Source organism: Danio rerio, chromosome 6 (assembly GCF_052040795.2).
Source record: "Danio rerio strain M-AB ecotype USA chromosome 6, GRCz13ab, whole genome shotgun sequence".
Taxonomy (NCBI): Eukaryota; Metazoa; Chordata; class Actinopteri; order Cypriniformes; family Danionidae; genus Danio; species Danio rerio.
This window is the reverse complement of record NC_141026.1, coordinates 38,356,711-38,374,057: the sequence shown is the minus strand read 5'-3', so window position 1 is coordinate 38,374,057 and position 17,347 is coordinate 38,356,711. Positions and strand designations below refer to the sequence as shown.

General features: G+C 36.3%; 2 protein-coding genes across 13 annotated transcripts in view; one reads left to right on the top strand and one right to left on the bottom strand.

Annotated features, from left to right (window-relative positions):
* LOC147836423 (uncharacterized) overlaps positions 1 to 17,347 on the bottom strand; it is a 451,022-nt gene that overhangs the window by 64,239 nt on the left and 369,436 nt on the right. The gene's annotated exons all lie outside the window — the stretch shown is intronic.
* Positions 1 to 17,347, top strand: part of brinp3a.2 (BMP/retinoic acid inducible neural specific 3a, tandem duplicate 2) — a 101,019-nt gene that overhangs the window by 2,548 nt on the left and 81,124 nt on the right. The window contains exon 1 of one of the 3 annotated variants that reach the window (XM_087254728.1): positions 16,549 to 17,325. The exons of the other annotated variants lie outside the window; for them this stretch is intronic. The gene's annotated coding sequence lies outside the window, so the exon portion shown is untranslated. Of the gene's footprint in view, positions 1 to 16,548; positions 17,326 to 17,347 lie in introns of those variants that run through there. 3 annotated transcript variants of the gene reach the window in all.

The following is a 17,347-nucleotide window of genomic DNA, read 5'->3' as shown; positions in this document are numbered from 1 at the left end:
TGGTCTCACACAGTCATGTGATGCGATGTCACAGATTTTCAGAGTTCACCAAGCTTGAACTTTGCAGTGCAGTGATTTACGAAACTTCTTGATCTTGCGTTTCCGGTCTGATGCATAGGAATGGAAGTGTGTGGGGAGAAAAGTCCAGTGTGACTGCAGCTTTAAGGGAATTATGAATTCAATTCAAGTAGGCCTTTTATAACATATAAAACATTATTTCTGACAGTTTTCTTTATTTAATTGATTTGAGTTATGAATTACAGTATAACAATACTTCTTTTATCACAATAATTCAGCTGGTATAGTATTGTGATGTTAATTAATGGTATCGCAACCCTAGTTCCTAAGGTATAAAACAGTATCATTAGCAGAAAAGATATTCCAAGCTGCCATTTTAAATTGAAGAGAAATCTGTGTTTTTGAAAATAATGAAGACAGCAGAAGTCATTGATTCATTTGAACTATTTTGCCTGAATTGTTTACTGTTCCAAAATATTTGAAATGTTTCTCAAAATAAAATATATTGGCTGTGTCCAAAATGGCCTACTACTCAGTAGGTACTGCATTTGAATTTGAATGTACTACTCGACCGATATAAAAGTATGTTCTGTACAGTATGAATGTGAGTAGTACGAATAGCTCAGATGTACTACATCTGCCATTTATCATGATCACGTGACACACCCGCTTCACTCCCATTCATAAATTCTCTTACGATGCGTCATAGGATAGCGTAGCGTCCTTCGTTTGCGGAAGACTCCCGCTAGAAGTAGTATTTTTCATCTGAGTACTTTTTCAAATACTATGAAATTGGACATAGCTCGCATACTGTTTTTAGCGTACTATATAGTATGGAAGTATGCAACTTCGGATGTAGCCATATCGAAGGAAGTTTTTTTTTTTACCCAGACGATTAAAAAGAACTTATTTTATCCAATGTTTTCATACCGTTAGAATCTTATACTGGCCCATGCCTAGTCAGACAGCAGACTTTGGAAGTTGCATTTTTTTATTTGGATTCATAGTGCCACACAAGCCTAAAATGTAAGTAACTGTAGGAGCTTACTTTTTGTGTGACTGCTGTTAGCCCTGCACAGGATGTCTTTGGCACCCCAACACTGACAATCTGAATGCTGCATCCACATTTCCCCATGTGAAGGGTCTAACTGTGTGTGTGTGTGTGTTTGTGTGCCTTTGTTACCCAGCTGTCTCTCATCATCGCTATCTGCTGCACAGTTTTCGCCATTTTCCAAAAACACCATTTAGAGCTTTTGGCGGACACATAAAAGACAAAAAAGACCTTTTAGCGCAGGCACACACAGACAATTACACAAATACGCACAAACATCAGCATCCAGTTGGGTTCTAGCTCAATGGCTTATTCATCCTATATTGATGTGCAATAAAGCTATAGATGAGAGCCTGAGAGAGTCAGCAAAACACCTTTCCTAGTCCTGTGAATATGCCTCAATGGGGCCTTTTTTCTTCAAATGGCTGTCTGCAGGTAAAGTGGCTCCCTAACAAGTCCTCAAATTAATGAATGAGTCATGCGTGAAGGCCCTTCTGCAGCAATTCCAGCACATCAGAAATTTCACAGCGACGACTGATTGGCTGAACAAGCTGCAAGCAGACAGGCCCGAGCAGGAGCGAAGCTTTATGATGGTGAGCCGTAGCCCATTATTTTATGATAATGAGCCAGATCACCGAATCCATCCTGATGCTGAGGTTTCTGTGAGACAAACGGGTGAAAAGACAGGCGCATGAACATTGGCTCCTTGATTAGAGCATGAAAACAAAGAGACCATTGGGAGTATGCGGTTGAAAAGAAGGTAAAGATGTGACATGACACCTTTCAACTAGGCAAACAAAAACTTTGATGCGTGTGTGAAATGACAAGCAAAAATACATATATATGAAAGCGATACTGCTAAAAGGTTTCAGGTGTCATTGTCATTTCCTTGACACATAAAATGTATTTGATTTTTACAAAACTATGTGTCTTTTTAAGTCTCAATGTCACATTGTATCTTAACCAACAGTGACATTATAAAGAGTCGGAAATGTGGCTTTATCAGTGGTTAGCTTCAAGTAACAGGACTTTTTTTTCCTTTATTCTACTGTAATGTCCATTTTGAAATGTTATTGGCCTGAAATCCTGCATTGTGAATAAAGTCCAACAGTCAGTTGTTAGGACGGGAAATCTCCAAGGGATAATTGTCAGGGGTGTTGCTAGACGTAAAGCTCTACGGATGCCCCAACAACAACTAACAACAACAAAAAGTAGTAGTAGTAGTAAATAAGTATCATTGTTATATGATGATTATTATTATAAATAAATAACAGAAATCAATTCAATGTAAAGACACAACTAGAGTGATATGCTAAGATCTTCTAAGAAATATTTTGCATAAATATTAATTTCATATGACGGTTTTAGAGAACACTAATTTAAAAAAAAAAAAAAAAAACTATATATAAAGAATTATCTTTTGTCTGAAACTTGACTCAGGTGGCTGAGATTAATGTTATTAAGCTTAACCTCCCTGACTCATCATCTCTCCTTTCTTCTTCACGCACGCACACACACACACATACACGCACGCACGCACGCACGCACGTACACACGCACGCACGCACGCACACACACACACACACACACACACAAAATCCATCTTACAGCCATGTGTAGTCAAAATAAGATCATCATCTCTGCATTAAAGTCTGTTATGCCAGTTTCACTATGTATGAACAGTGAGTATTTTTTCACTGTGCTTTTAAACATCCAGTATTCACACCAAGAGCAAGAGCAACATGTCTGCGTCAACAGTATGTTTTCTGTGCACCTGCATCAGTTTTCAATTTTTGATTGTTTTCGATTAAACTGCATTGCTTTCGCAAGCGTTGATTCTGATGTAGAGAATATCATCTTTATTCCGAGATTAACACTCTTAATTAATACAATACATATAAAGTAAAATTTGACTCAAAGCATTTACTAGGGCCCGTGCCCCAGCACATTGCATCTAGCGACGCCTTTGGTAATTGTTAACAATATCTAAAAATCTTTTTTTTTTTTAAATTGACTTGTTGGGCTCTGACATCACATTGTTAATTGATTGTAAATGCTTTTATTGAGTCCATCTGTTTGCATTAATTCAACTTAATCTTCATACCCCTGGCGATATTAGTTTCACCATCACTAGCGAACCAGACTTGCAGATCTCTGGTACCACACCCCAATTTTGCAATTTTGTCTCTTTATGAACTACAAATACCATCATGCACTCACTCACGCCTGTTTTGGTTCTCCGATGATTAAACACACACAGCTCAACGACTGATTACACAAAGTATACACTGCCCACATTCACAGACACTTGGCGGAGTCTTGTTTTTTCCCAGCGAACATTACAAAGCATTTTCCCATTTGTCTTGCCCTGTTTTGATCCTTGTCTTTTTTCCTTTTGATTCTATGCCACCTATCCTGACCATTTGTCTCTATTTCAACTACGCTTATTGGAATTTCTTTATGCTACTGTTTGCCCCTGTTTTTGACCATTGCCTACACAACTTCTCTTTAAATAAACTGCATTTGGATCCTCATCTTCATTGTTAACCTCTATACGTTTCAATTAGGAAAATCTCACTAATCAAAGAGCAGTGCACCAACAGAGATATTTAGATCCACACACTACCATCAAGCACAGTGAATGAGTTGAGCAATCAAGTCTGTTGACCTATGCTCTCTTAATGTATACTTGTGACAAACAAATTAAAAGTAAAGCAAGTATAAATGTTTTTACATAGCACCTTTCACAAACAAGAAGTCAGAAAGTGATTTACAGTAAAAGAAAATGCATATCAAAACAGGTTCAAATACAAGTACTAATGACACCAAAGGTAAAACCAGCTCATAATACTGTTAATAAAAGTCGTGCTACTGTTTTTATATTTATTTATTTTTTTCACATTATTATGCAGTTCCTAGAGAAACCGAATGTTTAATGAGTAAACAGTGGGTGTGGCTTGTTTTTCTAATGCAAGCTGATTGGATGTAATAAAGTTGGCATTTTATTCAGAATAGAGTTTCAGGAGAGTTAAAAGCTAACACATAGCTGCAAACCATTTCTTTTTGTTGTCATAGCGCTCTCAAAACTAACAATTGGAGGGGATTGCTTAAGAATGTTAGCCACGCCCCATATCTCCTCAGACAAACGTAATATAAGAATTTAACAGAAAACAAACAGGAAGTGCATTTTCAGATTTAAATTTTTGATTACATGGGCAAACGATTTTTATTTTTTTTATGACATGCACAGATGGATTGTTCCCCACAAAACTACCAAAATAAACTAACCCCTGACCCAAAATCTATAATATGGTTAGTATTGATTTCATGTGTACTTTAAAACCGTGTTCAAAAAGATGTGTCTAAGTTTTTTTTTTTTTTTTTTTAAGTTCAACTGAGCACAAATTAAACTTGCTTTGTTCACTAAAGTGAACTTTGAAACAGTTTTCAGTCCACATAACATGCTCCTCAGCCATGGTTAGTCTAGTTTTTTTTTTTTTTTTTTTTTTTTTTTTTTTGCTGATGAGAGATTTGGTCACAGCAGAGTAGACCTTCAGTCCAAAATTCTCTTAAACACAGGGGCATTGTATTTCTTAGTCCTTACCCTGTTCAGAGCTGAACTGGAGAGCAAATCCTTCTGCTGTGTTTAAACCACTGCCCACTGAGATTCCCCAGATCATCCTGTCCTCTTGTGCATTTGTCTTCCGTGAATGGACTCTTTGGCGGACTTTAATAATATATTGACAGATGCAAAATTTTTAAAATCAGGGATTTGAAATGATCGACTTCTTTTGCTGTGGCTGAAAGGGTCACTTCTTTAGCCTTCATTTGGACAAACTGCTGTCAGAGGGTTTCAGTCACTTTAGAATGACTCATCATCTTGCAAAGTCAGTGAAAACAGGCAAGTTAGGCAGTTAAATAGGGATTTTCAGATGCCAGGTTAAAACTAATAACTGCAAGTAATGTTCACCATTTTGATCAGTGTTCTTTTTGAAATATCAAATACTTTTCTCCTCCTCTCCCTTCACCCTGTAATCTACTCTTACAGTGCACCCACCTCAGGGGTATGTTTATTTCTGTTTGGGTTTCTGTGTTCATGTCTCCTTATATTTAGCTGTATGTTACCTTATTTATTTTGACCACCCTCTCATTATCTTGTTAGTTTTGATTAAGGATTATCTCCACACCTTATTTATTAGTCTTTGAATATTTAAGCTTTTTTGTTTCTGGTTGCTTGGTTTGTTTCTGTTTAATAATTGTATTTATTTTTTTAATACTGCATTTGCATCTGCCCCCTGCCTTGTTCTTACCTACGCTAATTTTAATATTATTTGCATCAAATCAAAATTTTTAATGTTCCTGGTGGTTTAGTTTATGGCTTTTACAGATGGAGCTATGGATTTTATACAACCTACAACATTAACAGAATAGTTTAATATTTCTATTCACATTTCTCTAGTGTTTGAAATTTTAAAGCACACTCTCTTTTGGTTTGCTTCAAATTAACATGTCTAATTTTGCTAGTTGATTGGTTCAGCTTGTAAGCCCTTTGGAGAAAAATGAATGGGAAAAATATTTTCGAATCTAGCCTTTCTGAATAAAAGGACCGGCACTGTTACACTCTATTAAAATTGTCTGTTAACCCCATTTTCACTTTCAGTGTGGGCATTTTGCAGCTGAATGCTTAGGACAAGATGTGAAATCTCAGATGGCAACTTCATGCAGAAACATCCATATATATATAATAATTTGTGTCATTAAATTTATGTGATTTATGTGTAATGTAACATTTTTATAATGGCCTTTGTTTGAAGAGGAGACTCTTTGTCTGGCAGGCTGGATTAAACAAACAAAAAAAAAAACCTCCATGGTTTGTTTTCTAAAATTAATTGCTGCTTTTCCCCCAGTATCGCGCTGAGCCTTTCACTGATTTGTGGCCAAATAAAAATGTAAAAGTGAGAACTTTACGATCAAAAAGGCAATAATTAAAGCAGCAATTAATTCAGTATCTTGTACATTACCACTGGCTCTGCTCGCTATTACTGTGAGGTCTAATTCTAACCTGTAATCAATTCTTTGTTGTGTTTTATCCGCACCAACAGACATTTTAATGGAATGCACCCCTCTGTTTAATAGTCATGGTTAACTGATTTTTCTATAAACCTTTACTCTCTGCATACATGTCCTGACCCGAATAGCAACAGCTATTTAAATCGCGTGACTCATCAAAACCATAAGTTACAGCCTTTTTAATCTAGGATCATCTGAACAAATTATTGTACTCATGATCAAAAGAGAAGCTACCTTGTTGTTTATGCTTCTGCAATAATTAAAGGCTTTAGTAATAAGGATTTATATTAAAATAATATAAAAAGACCAATGATTGCACCCTAGAGACATGAACTGAGTGTTTTCAAACCCTCATATTAAAATGTGTGCCATGTCCATAGAGACATTATGCTCTCAGGGACATGCTATATTAAATGTGGCTGTCGGAGTGTTGGTAAGCAAACAAAAATACATTTGTTGGTTTTTTTTTATCTCTTTGTTTGCTTTTCCCACTATACTTTGGGTCATTTGTTGTCTTTTTGAGTAATGCTCTGAGCGAGCGTATTTATAAGGTTGTCATTTATAGACCTGTATTTCTTTCCTTTTTTTTTTTTTTTGGAACATGGACAAACAAGGTCAGATGTATGTGTATGCAGCATGCTAAACATACCTCTGCCTTTGCTACAAATTGATATTATTTTGTCTGATGCTCAGTATTTCATTTAGAATTTGACAATTATTATATTTTCATGGCTCGTCTGCTCCTAGAGGTCCATTTCTCAAAGTGACAGCAAGATTAGAGGGAATATTTGATTTGCATTTAACACTCGACACAATGGTTGTCATTCCTTTCCATCCACTGATATAAGCTTGTATTTCATATTTCTTTTACTGCATCTGCTGGGATATTCTCTTTGATACATTACACACTGCAAATCTCTTTGTACACATCCTTTTGTTCTCAAACGAAACACGGATAAATAATTATGACTTCCAGCCACATTATTTCACTAAGAAACCTTTTTACCCTCAGGCACTCAATGAAAGGCACCAATGATTGTCATGGGTTGGTGAATAACATAGCTAATTAAGAGTAAAAGCTCATTAGTCAGCGGAGAGAGGAGGATGTGAGGTTTATTGGTTCCTGTTGCAGACTTTGAAGGAGGTTTCAGGAATGACTTGAAGTCAAGCCTGAAAGAACCAGAATTACAAATAGTGGATTCCTACTGTAGAAGCTGTAATACAACCCTGTAATCAACTCTCACTCAAGATGCACACTTTTACAAACAGTTAGACAACCCTCCATCCACCCCGCGGACCCAGGTTTAGAGGCAGAAATATCTCACAGAACATAGCTTCATTTGCATGCTTCCAGCAGAGACTGCCAAAACGCATTGCAATTGCGCAAGGTTGTAAATGAAAGAACAGAACAGATGCCCTGAGTCCAAAGAGCACACTTGAGTCTATCCTCTGAACATGGTTGACTCGGATGCCATTCAGAACTCAAATTTGAGAGCTCCCAAATCTCATCATCTCAACCTTTCAAAACTACTTGAGTAATAATTCACTTTGTGCTCGGGTTTTAAGCTTGGTTCTTATTCTTTAAGTTAAATTTCTGTGCCTAGAGATGTTGAAAAAGGGCGATTATGTGCTTGCAGTTGGAAATTGAATGTTCATTGTTTTTTGGTTAAATATTTCTTTTTTTATTAAGAGGCAAAGCTTTGGGTTTATTGTCTACAAGGTTTAAATAAGCACTTGTTGCATAATCATTAATTCTACAAAAGAAAAATACAAAGGCTTCAACTGAAAAATGCAAGGTCAAAAAATAAATCAAGCTCCGGTGTTGACTTATTATGTAAATGTAGTAAGTTAATGTAAATGTAGTTGATTTTCTCAGAAGGTGTGAAGATTTAATCTTACAAGTGTGAATGTGTGATTGATGTGTTCATGGTTTTGTTAACAAAACAAAATTTTTACCATTTTCTTACACCAATGCCATGTTCTCACGAAGGGCAAGTCTGAAACTCATACGGACATGATAGTCAGTGTTCTCACAGCCAATCACATCCAGCTAGGACAGCACCACAAAAAGGTACAGAAGTAGTAGTTGTATATAAACATTGGTTAGAAAGTACTGAGTGATTTTTAACAACTATATGATAATAAGCTTATCTTCAATTTTCACATACCACTTAGGTATGCTCACTATAACTGATTTACCGTTAACCGAAAGAGTTTATAAATGATTAATGGTATCAGTTAAACAATTAAAAAACATATTATATATTTATTTTTTTAATTAGCTGCATAAATGTGCAACACATATTTGTTAACTCACGGGATGGTAACACAAGCAAACAGACATATTTTGCCAAAGAAGCATAATAAAAATAAAATAATATTATTGGTCACAGTTTGACACAGACGAGTTGATGCCAAACCTGTGCTGATGCTGATTGCCTCTGTCCTGGATCTGCATCATAAACACTTCTGTTTATTTGCACAATTGGAGAAAGAAGACGCAAAACAAACCTTTGTGAAATGTGCACTGCTTTGGAAACAATCCGGCCACAAGTCCGGCTCCGCTCTGGCACCACGCATAAACACAACCAATAGTCTATAGTGTGACGATTTAGTGTACAACCAACAAAGCTGTTATACAGCTTGTATTTGGAAAATTATAGTTATTAATAGTTCGTATCATAAATCCATTTTTAAAATAAACAAATTTAAAGATTTTATTGATTTTTTGCATAAGGATAACTACCCACCAAACTGAGGCTTTTATTTTATAGCTTATAAAACATGTATGCAAATTAATGCAATATCATATTTAAACAACAAAAATTTTATATGTTATAGTAGCCTATACTTAAAAAAAATCATATGCACCATTGTCTTTCATCGCATGCAAACGAACTGCGAGTGAGAAAGTAAAAATGCTCAAGACATAATGTTTAAAATAATGACTTCTATTAAAAATGATGACAGAGGTTTATAATATATAAGAATTACAGCGGAGCATTAGTTAAATGCATATTATCTGTGTAGCGATCGATTTGAGGTTTATTTGATGGAAGAAAAAAAACAAATGGTTGGACCAACGGCCTATGTTCTTAAAAAAAGGATTCAGTCTGTGTTTTTGTTTTGTGAAAAATATCTAGGGCAGGACTATTTCTTTAATTCTTTTTAATAGTTTATTCTTTTTTTCTATGCTGTTGGAAACACTGCAGGTGCATAAAGATGTTCTGTCATGTTCTGTTGTTATTATGTTTGCATGTTAAAATAAATCAGTTTTTTTAAAATACAATATTTAATGTGTCAGACACAAAATAGATATGTCAATTATTCATTTTTTATTAAATAATAATTTATTAATAATCTGACCAGTTAATGGCTAATATTTGGTTAACGAGTGGCAGTTTTCAGCTTGCAAAATTAACCAAAGTAAGCATCCCTAAACTGTTTTCTGGAATTGCACAAATGGGATTGTACTGTCTGCACTCGTGTTTGCATGAAGTAATCTCATTGGCTGTCAGCTTCTGCTACGGCTCCAATGTGACTAAACTGACCCACAATCTATTTCAGCATTGCTTGACGTCACTCTATTCAAAGTCAATGGGAAGTGTTAACACTGATGCCCCAGGTGTATGTAACGTTGATACATGTCTTCCGCAAATGACTTCATCACTTTGGATGACAGTGTAAATGACTAAAATCAAATTCAATCTAACTGTAGTTATGACTTAGATTTGTCACACTCACTTCAGGACAAGCTTTTTGAAAAAGCATTCTCTTGTTGAATTGGGTGAGGTTTAGGAAAACAAAATTTGGAACACAATGTCCTCTGTGATGCATAACCAATCAGTTGTTTACTGTGGGGTTGGAGCAAAGTTTGGAGTCGAATTCACATTTCAGCGGGTGAAATCATTTCACTGGAATTAATTACCATCTCCACAGCAAACAGGAAAGAAACATGATATCATTGGTCAAAATGTATCATGCTATCTTAAATAACTGTTGAAATGCATTTTCTAGAAAAAAGGTGTATTTAAATGTTTGTTTTCTTTACACCTTTGGTAAAATCAATGTAAAGATTCCCATTTTAAGCAACCTTGCAGAGATATTCATCTTCATTGAAGAACAGAGATCCCCAAACTAGGGCTGTGGGCCAAAGTTGGCCCTTTGTATCCTTTAATTTGGCCCAACAGAGGGAAAATGATTGGGAAATTTTCTTTGTTTTATTGTTGAGCTACAAAATAAGCAAACTGAAATGAAATGTTTAAAATAAAAATAAATAAATCAGATATAAAAAAAAAAGTACATGCTGTCACTTAAAGAACCGGGGACAAAGCAGGAAACATCAGAGTGCAAATAACGGCAAAGGCAGGTTCAGCATGACTAGTGTATTCAGCACTGAACTCCATTGTTTTATGAAATGATTTTTTTGCATGGTTTTATTGTAATAAGTTCATTTAAATAATATATTTTTTCCTAAAAATTAGAATGCATTAGTAAATACGGTTGTAATTTTTTCAATTTATTTATAGATATTATCAAATAAATTAAGAAATTACCCATGGCAACTTTGATGTAATACAGTTTGCTATATTGATTTTTGATCCACAGCTCTCAATCAAGCTTGGATTTTGGCACCTCATAAGAAAAGTTTGGCCGTTCCTATTGTAGACAAAAAAGTAAAAAAGAAGAACTGAAATTTCACTGTTTATTTCTTGCAATAAATGTAATCTGTCCACACTGGCATTATAAGCATAATCTAAAATGACAGTTGCACCGCAGCTTAATGAAAATAACTCAATGTGCTTGAGCAAAATGGTATACCATTTTATACAGATTGGCTTTTTGTCATCCAGACAGCTATTTGTCTAGTCTGTTTCTCCCTTATTACTAGCCACGGCTGTAGTTTTAAAATGATTCGTCCCTCTAGGTGAATACACAGGACCTTGTCATAGTCACCATTTACATGACAAATTACAATACGAGTGTTTGTATTGCTATTGCAGGCCCTGCAGGTTACGATACAAATTCTCTAGCAACATCTAGTTTAAATGAAAAATTACATGTCATGAAGCCAGGCTTGGATGATCGTGCAAAACTGTACACATAATTTTCTCTCTATGAAAGACTTATACCTTTTTTTAAGGGTTTCAGCGTGGTAACAAATTTTAATCCAACATACTTCTGAATAATTATTTTTATGCTTGTTTCTCCAGAAAACTAGCTAATGTTTTGATCTCTCCCACCAGACCCTTGCTTAATTTGGCTCATGCAGATACTTATTTCATTTCTTAATTATCCTCATTTATGTGTTTACACTTTCTCCACCGTCATTTGTTTCTCTGTTCTTCCCACACATTTTATACATCCATTTTGTTTCAGTCCATCCACACATCACAGTTGTCAAGTCAAGTCAGTTTTATTTGTGCAGGCTCTTTCCTGGCACATTTTGTTTTAGAAAATCTTTACAGAAACCGTGGTTTAATCAACATACGGGTTTGTTGGAACCAGAAGAATTGTCATTTTTATGACATTTTAAACCAGCCTGAGGATATTTCAAGCTGGCTTGGTGTTCAATTATATTTAAGTGGCACCATTGGTATTTTTTACGCATCCATGGCTGATGATAAAAAAAGAAAATGCATTTCCCTCTCAGGCTAGACGTTTTATTTGTGATATAAAAGTACACCCCGGCTCCTCTTTCAGAGTGGATCGGTTTAACAGCATCTGATGAAGTGTATTGTTTTTGTAACTACAGATACTGTCCAATGATGTCCCTGTAAACAGGGAATGACACATACCTGATATTATTTTTGCAGATAATAACCAAAATCCCGTTACGGTACTGGATGGGGGAGATAATGTAATTATCGCAGTAGATTGATTTGAAATGAGCAGTGCCCTCAATAAATACATACGTGTTTAGTGTATGAAGATAGCACACAGCTAAAAATCTGCACTGTTGAGTTAAGGTTGCAAGTTGTATCTCAAAGGACTGGCAAGTTAAAGAGATCACAACCTTTTGAATAAAGTACTCAACTTCAAGCTGACTGACTGAATTGAGTGTATTTTGCTTTTTTAGAAAGAGCTAAGCTGAAATCAGTAAACTATGTTTAGAAGAGAGCTAGAGCCAGAGGCATCATTTATCTCAAAGCTTCGCTCTGCCCTTGTGACTTACATTACACGCTTTTTAATCGTCACTTTTTTTTTCACATCGCCACCTGCCAACCAGAGCTACTATCCCAGAGCATAAAACTGGAATGCGTATAACAATGCTTTGCTCTTGGGAGAAATGTAAACAGTGATTTTACACAAAAGCAAAGCGTTTGTTACTCAAGGCAGAAAAATAGCAAGTCAAAAGAATTGCTGATGGAAACATGGAGATTGCGGCATTTGAAAGGCCCTTTTTTTGTGGTGCACTGTGGTGCTGAAGTGCAGCGCATTGTAGGATCCCTACTGAGTGGTTACTCTGTTCCACCGAGGCTTCCTCATCAATATGCATAGAGAAGTACGGATGTCTGCGTTGAAGAATTAGATGTCATGCAGCAAACGCCGTGCTTTTAAATCTGCTGTAATCACAGCAGAATGCATTGTAGCCCAGATCTCGGCTGTATTCACTACGTTATGGATGTGCTTATCAGCGTGTTACGTATATAATATAGTTCTACAGCAGATGAAAGTGGAGATGAATCACCCAAGAAATATGTTATGCTGACCAATAGTTGTTTCGTTTCTATTCTATCGCTATCCAATAAGCAATAAACATATCAAAGTGTACACACAGAAGCGCTTTTGTTTTGATATAGGCATCCCTGTAATTAGAGCTTATACTTAGCACTGATGCACAAGTCAGTGTGGTGCATTTATATTGCATGTTACCTCCGCATTTGCATGTGGTTTCACACTGTTCCACATAAGTATGATGGTTTTTGTAAGTCGCCCACACATATGGTCACATGGCACACATGACTTGACAGACTGTCATCAGAATACAGTAATGAGACTCTTTTCCAACATCTGCTTCGGTCATGGCTGTGAGGAATGATTGACAGCACTTGGTGGAAATATGGAAATAATAGCAGGGTTAGAACAAGGGGTGGGACTGCAGGAGACGCTGAGAACTAACTACTGAAAGAGATGTTGAAAATGTGCTCATGGCAGCTGTTTACCATGGGACTGAATTACAGTGGCTGCATTTAAACTGTCTGGTGCTGTTTTTATGCGGTTTGCGAAAAAGCTTGTGGAGAGTTACAAATAATTTGGACTAATAGGAGCTGGGAGAATTTCTCCCATTTCATCCTAGCAGTGCAGATGCTAAAATTGGAAGCATGTGCAAAGGATTTTCTTATCATTTCACTTAAATTTTTTTTATGCTAATTTGGTCATACTTTGTTCCTCTCAAGTACTGAAACACCCATTACCATTCAGAGAACATTTTATGTGAATATATTGCATTTCTCACTCAGACATTCTCACAGAGAATCGTCATACTCCACCCCCTCTCTGTGTTGACAACATCTCTTCAGAGTTCTAAATAGTTTACGTGGCCTCAAAGAAACCAACACTGAGAACTAACTAATGACAAAGATGTTGAAAATGTGCTCATGGCAGCTGTTTATCATGGAACTGAATTACAGTGGCTGCATTTAAACTGTCTGGTGCTGTTGGGTTTTTTATGCAATTTGCGAAAAGCTCATAGCTAGTCACACATAATTTGGTCTAATACAGTGCATCCGGAAAGTATTCATAGTGCTTCACTTTATGTTACAGCCCTATTCCAAAATTGATTAAATTAATTTATTTCCTCAACATTCTACACACAATACCCCATAATGACAATGTGAATTTTTTTTTTAAATTGATGCAAATTTATTAAAAATAAAAACCTGAAAAACCTCAAGTACAGAAGTTTTCACAGCCTTTGCTGTGAAGCTCTAAATTGAGCTCAGGTACATTATAGCTGCTTTTCCACTATCGTGCCAAACCGTTCTAAGAACACTTCGGTACGGTTACGGTTGTTTCTCCACTGAGCCTGGAACGGCGCGGCACGATTACAAACCGTTCTCGGCCCGGAATTCTCGGCACGGTTAGACAACCGTGCTGAACTGTGCTGACAGATTCTGTGTGTTGACGTCGCGACTTGGTTGCTAAGCTACCACAGCTGGCTCAGCAGAAGCGCGCTAGTCATCAGACATCCTCAATAAACTACAGTATATTTAATATAAAATAATGATCCAGGTCTAAACGATACAGTTTGAAAAGGGTTTTAAAACCATAGAGCAGTCTCTGGCAGAGAAGTGAATAACTCATCACATTCTTACGAAGATATTTTATTCATTAAAGTTATTATTTTATTGACTTGAATACAGACCTACTTCGCCTGCTGAATGTGAGTTTATTGCACGCAGCGCTGTATTTCACAGCACAAAACTCGCTCTGATCCGGGAGAGACATGCCAGCGACTTGCGCTGCTGACTTTTTTTTTCCTGCTGCGCATCGAATAAAGCGAATAAAGTCACGCTTTGCATCGTCGATGTCCAAATTCCACAACAACATCACTATATCCATGGAACACGAACTTGCAGACTCTTTTAACAACGAGGAAATAATTGCACTTTTTAATTCAAAGCCAGGACAGCTTGTTAATACCGGCGAGACCACCTGAAGGACGGCGTGTTCGTGTTGTAATGTCGGCCGTCCAAAAGACTTTGCTTGAAAGCTTTACGGAGCGGCACTGTAACTGTCCAAGGTACTGTTGTATGATTTATATTATAGCATATGCACTAATAAACAAGTCAAAAGAATGAATTAATTAAATAAATATGGATTCTTAAATGTCAGTATTGCTTTTACTCAAAAAATATCAATACGTTTTGACAAATGTTTTATAAAAATAAAATGAGCAATTTTCATAATTTCAGCTATAGGCAATTATATAATTCAGTTATACATAAGTTATATGACATTTATGAGGCATATAACATGTTTCTGTGTTTTTTTTTTTTGTGGTGATCTTTAATATAGCTACGCAAATATTTTCTAAAACGTCTAGCAATATTTCGCCTACAGCTTGTTAGTTAATTATGAACACAAAAATAATTATAAAAATAAAATGATCAAAATAAAAAGATAATAAAGCAGCATTTTAGTGCTTTATATGCTTTAAATCCTGCAATATATGTGTTGTTTCATATTCGTTTTTTTCACTTGCTGCATTCGTTATTTAATGTTTGAATAGTAAAACAAATAACAGCCATCGCTTAAATGGTTTCATTTTACCATCAAAATGTAGTATATTTTATATCATTATCAACTTTTGATATAAATACGCAGTGTAATTTAATTAATTGTTAAAAATGAAATAATTTATGTGCTGTGTTTTTATTAGTGAAAGTGCCCGCTCACCTTTGACAAGGCCTGTCCAAAATTATATTTTTGCCACTATAATGCAAATGCACTATTATTGTTGTCTTATCATGGTTTATTTTTCTGTTATGTTCAGAGATTTTAAATATTTATTTCCCCTCCAATTATTTTTAATCATCACGTTACATTTTGGTAATTTTACCTCCAAATAAAATTTAGCCAGAGCTGCGCAACATATAAATAAATAAGGGTGCACATTTAGCACCCCTATTTGATAGAGCGGCATAACAGTGTTTAGTCACATGCTTTTGCTTTTATGAAAAATAAATAAATAAATAGTTTCGGCTCTTATTTAACTTTAATTGAACAAAGGGAGCCGTTTACATTGCGTTACCAAGGCAACTACTGATGCGTTTTGTGTAATGTTTTAAAGAGCTTTGTCGCAGCACGACAGTGGAAAATGAAACCGTATCCGTGCTGTCTGGCCCGGTTTGGCACGGAATGGAACAGTTCTGTTTAAAGAACGATTCAGCACGATAGTGGAAAAGCGGCTTATGTTTTCACTAATAATTTTTGAGATGTTTCAGCAGCTTAATTAAAGCACACCTTTGGTGAATTCAGTTGATTGGACATGATTTAAAAAGGCGTACACCTGTCTATATAAGGTCCCAGGGTTGACAGTGCATGTCAAAGCGCAAACCAAGCATGAAGACAAAGGAACTGTCTGTAGACCTCCGAGACAGGATTGTCTCAAGGCACAAGGCTGGGTTGCTCAGAAAGTTCCAATGCGCACAGTTTACTCCATCATCCATAAGTGTAAGATGTTTGGAACCACCAGGACTCTTCCTAGAGCTGGCCGGCCATCTAAGCTGAGTGATCGGGAAAGGAGGGGCTTAGTCAGGGAGGTGATCAATAACCCGAAGGTCACTGTGTCTGAGTCCAGCGTTCTTCTGTAAAGAGAGGAGAACCTTACAGAAGGACAACCATCTGTGCAGCAATCCACCAATCAGGTCTGTATTGTACAGTGGCCAGACGGAAGCCACTTCTTAGTATTGGAATTTGCCTAAAGGCATCTGAAGGACTCTGAGACCATAAGAAACAAAATTCTCTGGTCTGATGAGACTAAAACTGAACTCTTTGGAGTGAATGCCAGACGTTACGTTTGGCGAAAACCAGACACCACTCATCACCAGGCTAATGCCATGCCTACAGTGAAACATGGTGGTGGCAGCGCCATGCTGTGGGGATGTTTTTCAGCAGCAGGACCTGGAAGACTAGTCAGGATAAAGGGAACAATGAATGCAGCAATGAACAGAGACATCCTGAATGAAAACCTGCTTCAGGGTGCTCTTGACCTCAGATCAGCAGGACAATGACCCAAAGCACACCACCAAAATATCAATGAAGTGGCTTTACAACAATTCTGTGAATGTTCTTGAGCGGCAAAGCCAGAGCACAGACGTAAATTTATTGAACCTCTCTGAAGAGATCTGAAAATGGTTGTATTCCTTCGCTTCCCATCCAACCTGATAGAGCTTAAGAGGTACTGCAAAGAGAAATGTGCAAAAAATTCCCAAAGACAGGTGTGCCAAGCTTGTTGCATCATATTCAAAAAGACTTGAGGCTGTAATTGCTGCCAAAGGTGCATCAACAAAGTATTGAGCAAAGGCTGTGAATACTCATTTACGTGTTATTTTTCATTTTTTTTATTTTTAATACATTTGCAACAATTTCAAAAAATCTTTTTTCACATTGTCATTATGGGGTATTGCATGTAGAATTTTGAGGAAATAAATGAATCGAATCCATTTTGGAATAAGGCAGTAACATAAAAAAAAGTGAAAA